This window comes from Ischnura elegans, chromosome 5 (assembly GCF_921293095.1).
Source record: "Ischnura elegans chromosome 5, ioIscEleg1.1, whole genome shotgun sequence".
Classification (NCBI taxonomy): Eukaryota; Metazoa; Arthropoda; class Insecta; order Odonata; family Coenagrionidae; genus Ischnura; species Ischnura elegans.
In genome coordinates this window covers 9,848,847-9,864,748 of record NC_060250.1, presented here as the reverse complement: position 1 = coordinate 9,864,748, position 15,902 = coordinate 9,848,847, and positions in this window count along the sequence as shown.

Below are 15,902 nucleotides of genomic sequence, written 5' to 3'. Positions count from 1 at the left end.
CAGATTCACAAATCAGTGACCTGGCCCAGACTAGTTTTTATCGTTCTGAAATAGAAATCGCTTATCCATTAAAGTTTCCTCAAAGCATTCAGCACCAAGCTAATCCTGGAGTAATTCATGACTTTTTTTGAAAATTTAACGGATCTCGTTCAGAAACCTGGTTTGAAAGGGAATCCATGCCAAATGCCAAAAAACTGTGATGAAACCTCCTTATGTCACGATCCCTTCAAAACCTCTGGGCGCTATTAATCAGAATATTCAACGCAAAATATGCACCTCTGGAAGAGAAAACATTGCAATATTGCTTTGTGTTTCCGCTAATGGTATGATGCTTCCTAGATTATGTGTTTTGAAAGGAAAATCAGTGAAGTCTCCGTTTCTGTCCTAATACAATGGCCTTATAATTCATATTTATCAAAAAAGCTGCGTAAACTAATATTTTTTCTGTTTATTTAAAAGTACTTAAATAGATCCGGTTATCCAAAATGGTTGTGGCAGTGCTCAAATGGGATTAGCCATGGGGTGATCCAGTTGACCTTAAGCCGTGGGGTAACTGGGGCCATCTGAGACGTCAATGTTATACTAATATATAATATTATTAACTGGCAGAAATTACATTCAAGTCTGATAGTGTGTTAGTCCGGTAGTTGATAAATCAATACGTGTTTCTTTCAGCAATCCACTAGTGTTATTTCTGCAAAAAAGATATTTGAAAATGATATTGTGCCGTCGCATTGAAAAACTACGCCCCAGTTACCCCGGAGCACCTTATCATTTCTTTAAATAATCGGTTTTTTTATTACTTTCTGAATCTAGAATTTCCTTATTTCCTTAGCAAAAGGTATGGGTATTGTGTATAGTGTGGTTTGCAAGGTAAAACATTGAAACTCTATTGTTTATGAATGATACGTGCTGGGAAATCCTGTTCTTTACAAGAGTATGTTCACAAGGGTCTAGTAAATATATCTTCAGTATTTCAAGGCATTACCTTAAATTTCAAATACTTTAACCCCACGAAAAATGAAAAAAAATGCCACTGGTTGAGATGGGGTGAAGAAATTTCAAATTTGAAACAAAATTGTGTCATTTTAGTGAATGGTTATCTAAATATATCCATTGAAAAAGCATAACTTTTAACCTTGAATGTTACCAGGTACTAATGTAGACAAATATTTAATCTAAATTACACATTTTTGTTTGTTTGATGATTTTTAGCGATAAATACCTACTGAAATTTTATTCATAAATAAACGTAGATCTTCATCCTGCCTACCTGTATTGCAAGTGTTCATCTCACAATCAGTATGGAAAAATTCCACTCCATAACGATTGGAAGTCATAGTGTAATACATCTTTCTTTATCTTCAAGCATCTCTGGATTTCAAAAAAGAATGAAATTTTGTCTGTATGTGATTGAATCGAACTTCAAATGCCATTTGCTATGCAAAACCATGGGCTTGCGGTTATTTTTTACAGTGATCACAATGATATATGACGTTCGTCATTTCAGTTTTAGTGAAATATAAAAGTAATATCTTTTAACTGCATTTTGCCCACGCATTTATTTCATGGGATTCTTTTAAATCGTTGAATATTTGAACGGCACAGCGCTTGACGTAAAAGAAGAAACACCATGATAATCGATCAACAACCCTAAGATACTTTTGCTATGCATAGGTAAAAACTTAACCGATTCTCTACAACAAAGAAACATCAAACTTTAATCCACAAGTATAATAGTACATCGGTATACCTACAAGAACAAGTAACTCTCCTTGAGATGAATGATTACTATTAAATGTCCCCTAAGCAAAGAAGAAAATTAAGAGGAGTTGCGCTTGAGAGGAGGGCGAAACTCCACTTTCAAAGCTAACCCGAGTGCGCGCACTATCTTTTGCGACAGCAAGGTGTTTCATGCTGCCTCACCACCCCGTTATCACATGTGGTTTGAACAAACTACATGTTCTCATGCACTCCATAATTTTCGATTTGTAAAAATTATGATTTCACAGTAATTTACACAAAAATAAAGATGATAATGGATTACCAAACCTATCTTTCTATTACGGATAATCTTGGTATAAGTATTGGTAAATATTTGCAATATACAGGGTGTGTCCCATTTGTTTTGACCACCCGAAATAACTTTTTGTCCAGATGTAAATTCAAAAATGTGTCAAGCATATGTTCAATAGCTGTCAGGGGGACATTATTCAGCATGATTCCTTCCTTGTAGCTTTCTTATTTTCAAAGCAGTATGTCTTCTTTAAATGGCACCCTATATTTTTTATTTGGAAATTCATTTCCTCTCCTAAAGACCTATTCAAAAATGTAGCACAGTGGACCATTAACATAAACACAACGTTGTGAAAACATAAGAAACTCGTCCACTTACTGGAGTTATCAGTAAACAAATGACAATCAAGTCAAAGCATAACGCAACAGTCACTTTGTGCCCGGGACCACAACCGCGTCCACGTCTAGGGTGCCATTTAAAAAAGACATACCGCAGTTCATATCTTTGTAAATAACATAGGTACAAGTAAGGCAGTCATGCTGATTAATGTCCCCCTGACGGCTAATGAACATTGGCTTGACACATTTTTGAATGTGCCTCTGAACAAAAAGTTATTTCTGGTGGTCAAGATGTACGGTAAGTAATGAGAATACTTATCATTGAAATTTTGCTTTGTCAAAAAGCAGCAAAAAGATAATTTATTTATGAAAATATAAATTCTTTGACTCACAAAAATATCCCAAAAACGGTGCATCACCTACATATATTAATGGGGTCGGTTCTTTATCTAACCTCACTAAAACGATACATTAACTCGTGAATACGCAAAAAAACTGAAAAGTAACATCGAACGACTAAAATGTCTCATCAATAGGAATAGTAACTAAATTGTCAAAGTTAAACAGCGTTTGCCAATACTGAAAAACACTATCCTTTCTTCTCATATCCCCGAAAACAAATTGCGTGAGAGGGCTTACCAACAATCGTGCACCATTGCATTTAAGCATAGATGCACAAATGAAGTATGATAATTATAATTGAATATGGAGAACCAATCATTGCACGTACTTTCCTAGTGATGGAGTTCTCCTCACGGCTAGAACACTATCGATGCGATAACATTTCTACATTTAGGATCCGAAGATCAACGCAAACTCCATGGAGAGGAAGGATTAGATGAATAGTTTGCGGCGTGACTTGATGAAATTGCTTCATATTAAAATGAAAAACTGTAAACAACTTAAGGGTGGATGGCGATATTGGGTGGAACTGCGTAACAGAAAACGTAATCACAGATACACTTATATTTCCCACAAATTTATTCATGGTCTGACTCAGGGGCGTAACTAGGAATATGCTTTTGGGGGGATGGGATGGCCTGAGGTGGCGACACCCCTTCCCCCAGGCATGAAAATTTTGGAAAATCACACGCCTGAAATACATTTTACATCATTTTGTCACTTAAAATTTAACTTGAAACAGATGCAGTTAAAATAAGTCAAAATCAGACAATATCTTTAATGTTTAAATATTTTTTTTTGCTTCTCTGAGGCTTCTGGGGGGGGGGGGAATCTATCCCCCTCATTCCCCCCCCCTATAAGTACGCCACTGGTCTGACTCTTGTTTTGACTCAATATGTCGTACACTATCTCCTATGAGAATGTCATGGTGCACAGTGTCGAAGCCTGAGTCAGGCCATTAAAAATTTGTTGAATATGCAATATAAGTGTATCTGTGGTTATGTTTCCTGAAAAACTGTATACCTGGAACTTTTCCATAAGTTTTCTCTTGCCATGTAACTGCTTTGACTCATTAACGAGGCCAATCTACCGCGTTCCTCATTGGCGTACACTGTACGCCGTACAGTGATCAGTAGTGTCCTTTCTTCTCCTATTATTCGAAATACCTTCTCATTTCTCACTCTGTTCGTCCATTTTACCCTCAGTATACTCCTCCAGCACCAGGTCTCGAAGGCCTACATTCTTTCCTGATCATTTTTTCCGATAGTACAAGCTTCTGCACCACGGAGTTCCTCTGCCCACACGAGTGTTTTCACAAATATCTAGCAGCGACCTATGGGTACCTATATTATCGACTTAACATTGACAAAGCATTTTCTCAATCAATTTTCGATTCTTGTGAAATTAACGGTAATGATGAGGGATAACTTGCACCCCAGGTAAAAAAGCATAATCAAAACCGGATGAGGTAGAGAACGGAAGTGATTATAACTCCGGCCACTCGTGGACCCTAGTCTTCGCTGGTCCCTGAACCACTTGATCTTCAAGAAGAGTAAGAGAACTTGGACGAGAGAGCCCCATTCTAGCGCCTCTAATTACCATAAGCTTGTAAGGAAGAGAGATTTGGCGTGTAAGGAGGAGTGAAGGTCCAGCTGTCCGTCTGTCCACATGAGAACCTACATCAAGCACCCCCTTCATTTCATCCCACGAGCGAACACTTCCCTGGAACACGGCCCTCACTCCACAAAGGGTGTCCCTAAAACTCCTTATCTCAACCGGGCGCATATCCTTAATCCCTAATCCAACATCCCTCTGGGCGCCTGTCCCCCACCTTCCAACACAACTCCTCCTTATGAGGAGGCCGCATCCTTCCCACTAGACCGGACGTCTCCTGTCATTTCTACTGAGTGACGTAGCCATTACTCGCTCTAAATATACGGCCTCTTCTCGAATTATTCTAGGTTTGTACAGCAGAAATGATAGTAGTGAAAGGCATTTGATGAGGAGGAATAGAATTCCATTTCTTTGAATTATGGAAGAAATTGGAGTGATCTACAATAATTGTAGAATGGTGCACAGTCTGTATAAAAACAAAGTGGCTGTGATAAGATGTGAACCCAACAGTGCAGAAGAAAAAATAGGAAAAGGAATGTGACAAGGTGGTGCACTGCCTCTCGAAAATTTTAACGCTTCTATCTAGAAAGTCGTCAATGAAATCAAGGAAAATGCTTTGGATGTTAATATTCTCTGAGAAAGAATTAATATGCTGATATTTGCTGACAATATAGCAGTCGTAGGCGAGGCAGAGAATGATTTGAAGAAAAGCTTGACCGATAGGGAAATAGCAATGGCCAGATATTGGCTGAAAATCAACTAAAAGAAGATTAATTGTAAGATATTATAGTGCGCAAAAGAGAAGAGGCTTGGACAAATATTAAACTAGGAAAATAAAAGCATAAAAAGGTGTAATAGCGTCGTTACCTAGGAAGCCGAACTATCAACGATGGAAGAAGCAAGAATTAACCCTCATATGGATTCGCTGCGCCTTAGCGGCGCTCGTGGTTTTAAAAGTGGTGTAAAAATTTTCCATTCCAATGAATCATTTTGAAATTTTCAGTAGTCTATTTTTTCTGCTTTTTGCGTCTAAATATAAAATTTTGTTAGCGTAGTGTCTGTAGTTTACATTTTATTGGCCTCTAATGGAAAAAGTTACGTCGTTGGATTTTCGGCGCCGCTGCGGCGCTCAGTATTTCCTCGTCGCTACGTCGTTGACTGCACTCTCAATGTTAATGTCAAAGCAATTATGCTTCGTATGTAATGCTATAATATATTTATAATCATATTATTTATATTTCTAAACATTATAAACAAAATAAAATTGTTAAACAAAAGGAAAATATTACCATACCAATTTTGCTTTCTATTTTAGCTAAGAATCAATCTATTTGCCTCGTTATGATGTTCATTGACAAAACTTCATCTTTTTACGAGAATTATTCATAAAAACTCATGGCTAGTCAAAGTTGTTTTTTCATGGGCCTCCGACTTAGTTTTGCTTGGGCCGAGAATTTCCTCGTCGCTACGTCAGGGTCTGCACTCTCAACGCTAATGTCAAAGCAATTATGTTTGATATGAAATGCAATAATACATTTATAATCCTATTATTTATTTTTTTAACTTATAAACCAAGTGAAATTGTTTAACAAAAGGAAAATATTACAATACCAATTGTGCTTCCTCTTTTAGCTAAGAATCATTATGTTTGCTTCGTTGTAATGTTCATTGACAAAACTTCATCTTTTCGCAAGAATTATTCATAGAAACTCATGGCTAGCCAAGTTTTCCTTGTTTTTTCCGTGGCTTCCGACTTAGTTTTGCTTGGGCACCTTCTCCGCTCCGCGCCCACGTACCTGCCGCGCCGTGGTGATAGTCGCCTTTGGGTACATCCTAGGGTGACTCTGTTTAGAATTACTCCAAGCCGCAATTCTAAGAAAAATTTAACACAATGCATTATCCGAATTCGTAGAATAATGCTTCCTCACCGTTGTGTGAATATTTCTCGCTGAATGAGTAACTGTAACTTGCCAGGAGATTCAGAAATTTCACCGACTACCGTGAAGAACACATCGCACAGTTATTGTTATATGTCTTGTACCTTTCATTCGAAAAAAAATCCCTTTGCGTCTAAGATAGTCTATACAAAATTGCAAGCGTTAATACAGTTACTGATGACGTGACAGTTTACCATTGGGGTGAAATCCAGATAACTACCCAACTAATTGTGTGATAGAAAATAATTTCTCTTTCCTGACGATGAGTTTAGACTTCACATGGTAAAAATCGTTTCATTATGAATAGGTGAAAAGACAATTTACCGTGAGGTGAAAATTTGTGAACATATTTCTCGTTTCTTTGTGTACTGAAATGCACAGATGTTTTATGCATTGGGGGTGTTACTAACGTAAAGGGGTGAGTGAGGAGGAGAAAGGAGAAGGAATGCCAAGAGGTTGTTTTGAGGTGAAGTGGTGGTAGTGTGTCGACTGCCAAGGATCGGGGAATACCCAGATCGTTAGGACAGGTAGGAGTAGAAAATCCTTATTGCGGAAAAGGTTGGGAGTGCAAGGAGGCAATTAGATACAAAAGCATGCTTTTTCTTCTTCCTTCCATCGCTGCATGAGGGACAGGGAACAAAAGCCTTGTCAAAACGCCCCGCGGTGGCCCTCCCTTCATTCCGAGAAGGTCTAGCTCGGTGGGTCATTAGGGTGGAGAGAAGTTCAATCAAGTTCTGTGGGTGGGGGGAAGAAGGTGGTGAATGACGAATAAGGGAGCTTAGTGGGAAGGTATGGACAGTCTCAATGTTTGGGTCAGTGAAACGCTAAGAAAGAAAACGGAAAGAAAATGTAAGGGAAGTCCTTCCAAAGTGAGGGTATTTTTGTCACCCCAAAGCATTCTTTCATCGGTTTCTCACGCAGAGCTGGACGAAAAAAAGGCAGCTGCTCCTTCTCCCCTACCACCAATAACACATACTTCTAAGAATTTATTTTTTTTGGATTTCCCACCAATCCAGGAGTAAAACCTAATCTGATGCACTCCCACGCAAAACATTTACCCGTCCATATCTAAGGAAACCTTTTCCTTGGGCTACACGTCCCCAGTGGGGGAATAGGGCTCCGTGGTAGGAAAAGAGTACCGACTCTTCTAGCTTCAACTCCAAAGAAGCGTAGGGTTCTTTGACACGTCGCTTGTCATCCCATATTATTTATATTTCAAAACCCATAAGACTTGATTTTTTAATGCAGGACATAAGCTCCCAGAATATTCGTAAGATTTGTCTTGATCGCCAGAATCTAGTAAAAATCACGAAAGTAACACTCGTCTATTCTCACTTAACCTACATCTGTTCCATTATTAACGTTTAATAACTTATCCTTCTATATACACTGCAAATATATAACAAATGGGTGGACGTAGTGAAGCAAAATTATGTAATATAGGCATAAACGAATTTTATTCGGTCATCATTTTTAGTATTTAGATACATAAAATTATAAACAATATAAACATTAAAAAGCGGAGTTTGTCGAGCTCTGCATATCAGAAAAATATTTCAAACAACAATAACACATGAAATTAAAACTTTCATTCAAAAATAACAAACAAAGGGAACTGAAATAAAGAGCATTACGGCAAGAAATGGAAAAGAATGCAGCGTTCAAGATTTTTTGTTATAACTTCTACAATAAGGGTTTAAATCTAGCAAAACACGGTAAGAAATAAAGATAATAGATGTATTTACCATTATCAATCGGAAAACTTGTAAATTCTGGCTAACTTTGAAAGATAATAGCAAAAAATGACGCGGCGCCGCTGCGGCGCCGAGAATCCAACGACGTAACTAATTTTGTAAATCCATATGAGGGTTAAATAGTCAGTGGAATGGCATAAGCGAAGAGAGCTTTCTAATAAAAGAAGAATCTACTTACAGGTGAAAATATGAGTATGGAAGTGAGGAAATAATTCATCATATCGATGGCTAAGTTCTAACAACACGTATCTCAAAATTTGGCCGGTTTGAGAATAGTATCTTAAACAAAGAGTAATGACATTTAAAAAATATTATTCAAGCAAAAAACAACTCTTTGTTTGCAAACGTATGCTTCTTTTCCAGTTTTATCAATTTTTGGTTTTTAATTTCAGTTTACAATTAAAAATATAAATCGTTTCCTTTGCTCCCCTGAAAATTTGCTATTTTTGAGATACGTGTTGTTAGAACTTCGCCATCGATATGCTACATATGGAGTATGTTCCTCTATGAGAGCGAGGCTTGGACGTTGGCAGCAGCAGAGAAGTCAACAGTGGAATCATTTGAAATGTGGGGGTACCGAAGAATAGAGAGAGAGAGTTTTTTTCTATAGTCCCAGAACAATGAAGACAATTTTCAATTCAATTTCAACAATCTTCAAAGGCGAGTTCGTCCCCACACGAAGAGACACCATCCACTCTCACACCTCAATCTACACGCAGTAAACACGTCGGCAGTGATTAAACTCGGGGGGGGGGGGAGGGAGGGGTCCAAGAGGGGGAATGAGGAAACGAGGGAACTGGGCGCAGGTACCTATAAGGAAGGACGGAGCGTCGCTCTATCGGGGAAGTAAGAGTCGGAATCCACTGCTTTAATTATATCCAATTAGATTGCTTCGTAAAATGGATAAAAAGTACGCTAAAATACCCACATCTCGATTCATAGAAATGAATAATTAGCCTCTTCCAAGTAACGCAATGTCAATCACACTAATTGTCAATTACATTTCACGCAGAGGTCAGTCTCGTAAAAATTGGGTGACTAAAATAATGAGAACAAAATATGTACATGTAAATAGATTGTTGTTGATTTTCGGCGATACTTTGTGGAATTTTCTGAACATTTTAATTAAATTTTTAACTTCATTTGTCCACAGAAATTTTCATTTAACCGCCACCATAGATAATGTATTCTCAAAATAAAACATGTTCATCATATGAAGCAACAATCAAATGAGATAATTTCGTCGGAAAATGTGAATACTAAAAAGATCTACATGGATGGATATAATTTAGAACAGAAGGCAAATATGTGAATATTAATAACCAGAGATTGATGCAATTAAATGCATATGGCCTAAAGAGGGCTCGATACACGTTCAAAATTTTTGACTCAACGGTAATCAAGATAAATTAAATAATTAAAGTAATTAGTTTCGAAGGTGGCCGCTGCAGCTGGTTGGAAGCCGAAATGGGTGGAACGGGGACTGAGCGGTGACAGACAGAAGAGAAGGCGAGTCAGTCGAAAAAAGTAAACATGCCGATAAGAAGCGGTGTCGTATTTCAGGGGGAAGAGAGAAGGTCTGTGCTGTGGAGAGAGATTTTCTTTACCTCGTGCTACCTTCCTCGAGTCTTTTCCCACCAATCCGACGATGCTCCTCAAAATAAATAGTGGTGTGCAAGGAAGGCTATGAACGGAGATGCAAATTTCTCGTAAGTTAACGCCTTATTTTCAATTTAAACAGCAATTATTTTCCGTCTTTTGATTGCTAGAGTTCACGACTGTTAGGCGAAGTACTGGCACAAGTTTTACTAGCGAAGTAAAATTGTTCTCGGTTTCTTTATAGCTTGTCAGAGTGGAGAATCTTCTACAGTCATCGATCGACATACATGCCGCTTGGTCGGAATAATATACTGACAATGAGAGGAGGCGTGCGGCAATTCTCTACTGAGGGCAATTGCCGAAAATTGAAAGCCTAAATGCCGTAGAAATTTTTCCAACTGCAAAATTCCTATGGCAAACACATAATTCGTATCATATGGCTTGTGCCCCTCATTCTGCGTGGAATTTCGAGTTACAAATGAGGTGTTTTTTGTTATAGGTTCCTTCCGAGTTTATTAGAAATGTAAGTCAATTTCGCATGCCATTTTTTATAACAAGTCCATCCCAAGCTAGCACTGAAATTGAAACTTGTTAAAAAAGTAAAAGGCTTCCGCCATTATAATGTAAAATATCGGATTAATTTTATGAATGGGCACCTGATATTTCAAATGTATTTATGACAGTATTATAATACTATGAAAATAACATGGTTCAAGCTGAAAAGTGACGTCCAACTTTTGTAATTATCTACGGGATTCATTATGATCATTTACCAAAACCATTAGAATGGAAAATTTTATGAATATGGAATTTCATAAAGAAAATATGATCATAAGGAAGTCTCGCAACTACCACTCTTATTGACACTTGAAAATACGAACCACTGCGGTGATTATGAATCATGAGTCATTTTTTATGCTCCAACAATTTAAGAGATGATTATGAGAAAATATGTTTGCAGCAATTTTTTAGCTGCCATGCTTCAGATTTTTTCAAAATGCGATTGGCAAAACTTTTGAGTTGATGGATGTAAATGAGAGCCATTTTCGAAATCAGTCCTGGGCATCAATGACGGACAATTATTAAAAGTAAAAAAAACGAATCCTTCGTATTCTTAGTGGGCTTGTGGCTGCAACGAAAAGAAACAACAATTCGTTAGTGATGACTGATATGGAACTTTTGCTATCTAACAGGAAGAAACAGGAAATTTTGTACATGTAACTTAACAAAAAATTTCCATGCGAACAGAAGAAGACTTCCGAGTATGAAACAAATGAACTAAAAATTAAAATGCTAAGCCATTCATGCCATATTTTGGCAAGAAATAGTAAATTATAAGTCTCATTGTCAGATTCGGTTTCCGCACCCAAACCAAAAAAGACAATGCAAATGAACATGAAACGCCTCAAGATATTTCCAGGCCTGCATTTTGACCTCACTGTTCCTAGGACATAGCAAGATACAAAAGATGAAGGTGAAAAAAACGACCTTGGTCCGATAGAAGAAGTCCTGGAGTGTGTGGGAAAGCATTCCGCCAGAGCGTGTGTGTGTGTGAGAGAGGGAGTCAGGAGGGGGAGTCTTCCCACGAGAACAGCGCCAGCAGGGTAAGATGCTACAAGAATAATCACGCTTGAAATTGACGAAAATCTTGCTCCGGGACGAAGGGCTCAGCGGGGTTATTATATAATGTATAATTTCGAAGTTTGTTTCGTTGCATAGAAGAAGGATGTAAATTTGAGGTGACGGAAACATTTCTTTTGTGCTTGCTTTCTACGTCGCAGGAGTAGGGGGAGAAAATCGGATCCATTTTTCGTCGCCTCTACCCTGATTACTATTAACATTACGAAATTACCAACATTTAAACGAGAGAATCGTTCCACTCTCCTCGTTTATGCATTTGTTTTTTAACGATGGGTACATGAAAAATGAACACTATGAAGGTAATAGCAAATTCGCATTTGGCCGCGTCAACACAGCCTGCAAAAGCAGCTTTTTACGGGGGCATGGAACAGCCTTAACATAGTGGCGGATACAAAAGGGGGTGCAGAGGGCCCGCGCTCCCCGCCCCTCGCGGGGCTGACCGCATTGCCGAACATTGCAGAGCCACAATTGTAACTTGTTTATATCATAGCATTATCTTGTATATGCGTATAATCAGTTTAATTAAAACTATATTACACTTTGCATGTAACTTTTACATTATTAACAATTGTAACTATTACAAACAATTTTTCATTGCGATAAAAGTATAGGTAGCTCAAAATATCTTTTGCGCTCACCCCCCTTGAGTGCTTTCTGTATCCGTTACTGCCTTAACATTAATCGATCAGACACTACATACAGTGTTTATTGTTGCTTCGTCTTGAATTAAAACGTTATTAGTACGCCCCTAATCAGAAAATAATATTATTTCTATCGCAGTCAGGGGTGCCGGCGAAAGATATTTTAACACCTACATATTCGAGGAACCGACAAAGCCACCGCAAGGGTGTGTCACAGGCGTGATTCAAAATTCACTAACTCATTTTCCACAGTGTGGTTTTCCACATTTCCACGTTCTATGGATAACTATTACTTATCTCAATTCTTTTTTTTATTTAAGCGATCTGGATTGCGATGAATAATCATCAAGTGTAAATTATTATCTATTTATTAAAAATTATTATTAATTCTTTATTTAATATCATTTTATTTTATTTAAGCTATGCATTAGTATTAAAATAGATAATAATTTATGCTTGATGATAATTAGTATCCATTGAAACCAGGGTCGCTTAGTTTAAAAAAAGTGGTGTAATTATCCAATCAAGAAACCTTATGGAGTGACTCCACACCAGGCATGCAGCAGTAATCCTAGCCTTAATCAGAAATGTGCTCGTTCGCCGCACACAGGACAACGACACGCGGTCGGAGCAGAAACTAGACATTTGTTAAATGACAGCGTGGCGCAAGTTAACGGATGAGGAACCCCTTTCCTCCCGTGTCCAAAGATTCGAACCCACGACCCCTCGTGATCAGGCAAAGCCTCCATCTCTGCCCCCAAATAGGGGTACAAATATTGGTTAATTATCGAGTGGCCAGCGGAATCCACGGAAAGAACGCATCACCACAACAACCTATTAATAAAATTCAAAACAATAATATTAGCAAACAGAATTTTTCGGCCCATCATAAAATTTAAAATTAGCGAAACTTACCCAAAAATTGATGAAATAAAAAGCGAATATGGTTAATTAACCTCGAATGCTGTTTACGCTATCAATTTCGCAAAGGCAACGTGATTGAAACTGTGGGCCCGATAAATCAAATGTAGTCTTAGGAGTAAATCACTTGATGGGGAAGGATATAAAACTGAATTGGTATACATCGATCAAAAAGTAAAAAGCAGTTGTTTCAAGAATAATGTGGTGGAACCTTTCCCACATAAAGTATCTTCCACTAGTAATCAGAAAGCATTTACTATTAGCATTCTTATGGTTATTTAATTTCAATCAGTGTCTCTTTGTAGCTCACAATCGTAAGCCCTGTACAAAATAAACGCTATACAAATGGATAGGGCAGGCACCAAGGTTCGAAGAAGCACCTTATTTCAAAGAAATAAATGCAGTACCTATCTCGGAGTCTGATAAAGATACATACGCAGTCCAAAGGTCGTGCAGACATAGAAATTAGCCGTTAAATTCACAGAAAGAATACAGCTGTAGCCGCAAAAAGTGCGCGTCGGTTGCTATAAAATAAATTCAGGTCCAAATCCTCCTTCAACGGAACCCGGAAGAGCATGCTCAAGAAGGCTTTGTAGCGTTACACCACGACGAGGTTAGGATTGATTCGCCGGAGACGAAATCCACTCGCAGAGAAAACGGATGAGGAAATATATAAATAAATTCATTCCAGCATAGGAGAAGAAGGTCCAGGGTTAGAATTCCTTTTCCGTATGGCTTCCGTGCCTCTCCAACGCCTCGCTTTTTCCAAGTATCGCCTTTCACTCTCTCTCTCTCTCTTCCCTTGCAAAGGCTGACCGTATCACTTCCTCCTCCCTCGCCTCTGACCCCAAGGCGAGGCGTGTCCTTCAAAACCTTCACGTCTTCCCTCCCTCGGGCTCTCTCTCTCTCTGTCTCCCTCTTTCTCTGCATCCCTTACTGTCCCACTCGCTCTTCCCCCGCGGCGCCCCCTGGCCTCCCAACCTACTTTCCCTTCCCTCGACTTCTTCATCCGCTTCGCAATGCCTCCATCCACACCATGATACTGATTTTCATATGGGGATACAGACATGGCCAAAGAAATTATTGACCAATATTTTGGACATCTTTCATAGGCGAGAAACTCATTGCTAGCATGCACCAAGAAAGGCTTTTTCGGGGACCTCTCGCAAGGTCCTCGTCAAGACTCCTCGTGTCTCTTCTAAGGACAAAAAATGGGTTCATTTCAGGACTGCATTAACCTGCGGTAACAGAAAGAAGCATGCTAGTGCGAGTCCAGGACTATAGTTGGGTTGGGGCAGCTTTTGAACCTCGTGTTTTTCCAGGAACTCGCTGACTCTTAGAGCGTTTTGGCAAGGCCCTTTGTCGAGAGGGATTTGCCTGATTGCGGAGATGTCTTTTCTCGTCCTGCCTACTCCTTTTCGGGGTCTTTCCATAGCGTACTTGTAATAGGTTGCAGTAACTGTCTGTCCTTGATAAAAATTTCCTCACAGACCACTCTTTAGCTGTATAAAAAGGCAATGAGCACTCATGTTAGAACGTAGGTTTCCGCGGCGATGGCCTGATCTCTGCATTAATTCAGTTTATATACGACAGTTTCGCTGGCTATCCTGCAAGCGTCTTCAGGTCCCTTGAAGGCCTATAAACAAGCTGACGCGGAAAAACATCCTGAATAAATGCAGAGATCAGACCATCGCCGCGGAAACTTACGTTCTAACATCAGTGCTCATTGCCTTTTTATACAGCTTAAGAGTGGTCTGTGAGGAAATTTTTCTCAAGGACAGACAGTTAATGCGACCTATTACAAGTACGTTCTGGAAAGACCCCGAAAAAGTGTCCTGAGGATGATAAAAGACATCTCCTTCAAAACCCAGAAGAAATGCAGGTATCAATGACCACTAATTTCACTTTTTATTTGCTCATTTCTGCCATTTTGGGGAATTACCTCCTCCCAGCCCTTGATAAGGACTTTAAACATCTCAAAACTTATGAGTTGGACCGAGTAGAGTCCCCTTAAGCCACACGAAACATTTTGCTTGTCACCTCAAGAGATTTCTTCAGTTTGGCACAAAACTTTCACTTTGCTCAATTGTCAATTTTTTGATTTTTCGTGACACGGTCAGCGCACAGATGTTTGCATTTTCTGACATCCTGCCGCTTCAACAGCTCTGAAGAGAGCATTGAAATTGGTTTCGTGGTAAATCTTAGTGTTAAATTCCCCAACTTCAAGTGGCTTGATCCTAAGCCGACCAATAGGAGCGGCGCAGGCAATTAAATTGCATTATTTTCGGACGCACCCTGTATATCTTTTCTTTTAAATCCTTAGTAATCCGTCCTATCCAACTCATACGGGGCCGTCCCTTGCTCATCTTCCCTTCCACCTGTTCTTATCAAAGGAAATATTATTCACTTTAGCTTTTTGTGGATTTCCCTCGTGTATTACGCGTCGATTCCCGCAGAGACGCAGCTTGGCCATTCGGTTTGAGCGTGCGTTGGACCGCCCACTTCCCAAATCCGAAGATCTCCTTCCGCCCACCTGTCCGTCCTCCACCCACAGCATCCAACTCGCATCCTCATCACTCACCCTTCACATCGCTCCCATTCAACACTCATTACATGGCCAACATCACGCCTCCGTCCACTTTGATCATCCATTAACAGGAAAACAGCCGACACACGCTAGTATTGACCGAATAGCAGCAGTCTCGCTCACTTCCGAGACCCGTTCTTTCAGGTCTTTAGCACCAATAGTAACTTATTCAAGGATTCGATCTTTCTCTAGATAATACGTCTTTAATGTCACGCCTCCGTGCCCTTCTATCTATGCAGGCAGGGATGCCGACTTACAAAAAATAATGGGGGGGCCCAAACCGAGGATCTTGCCCCGGGAAATTTTATAAGTAGTGATTTTTAAGTTTTTTAAGCATTTTAGAAGAGTCATATGATCAACATTAGAACCCTGATAACCTGAATCTCGATATCTGGACACTCCGGGGAAAATCGACAAGCCTGACACTTTTTTCCTCACAGCCATGACGAAT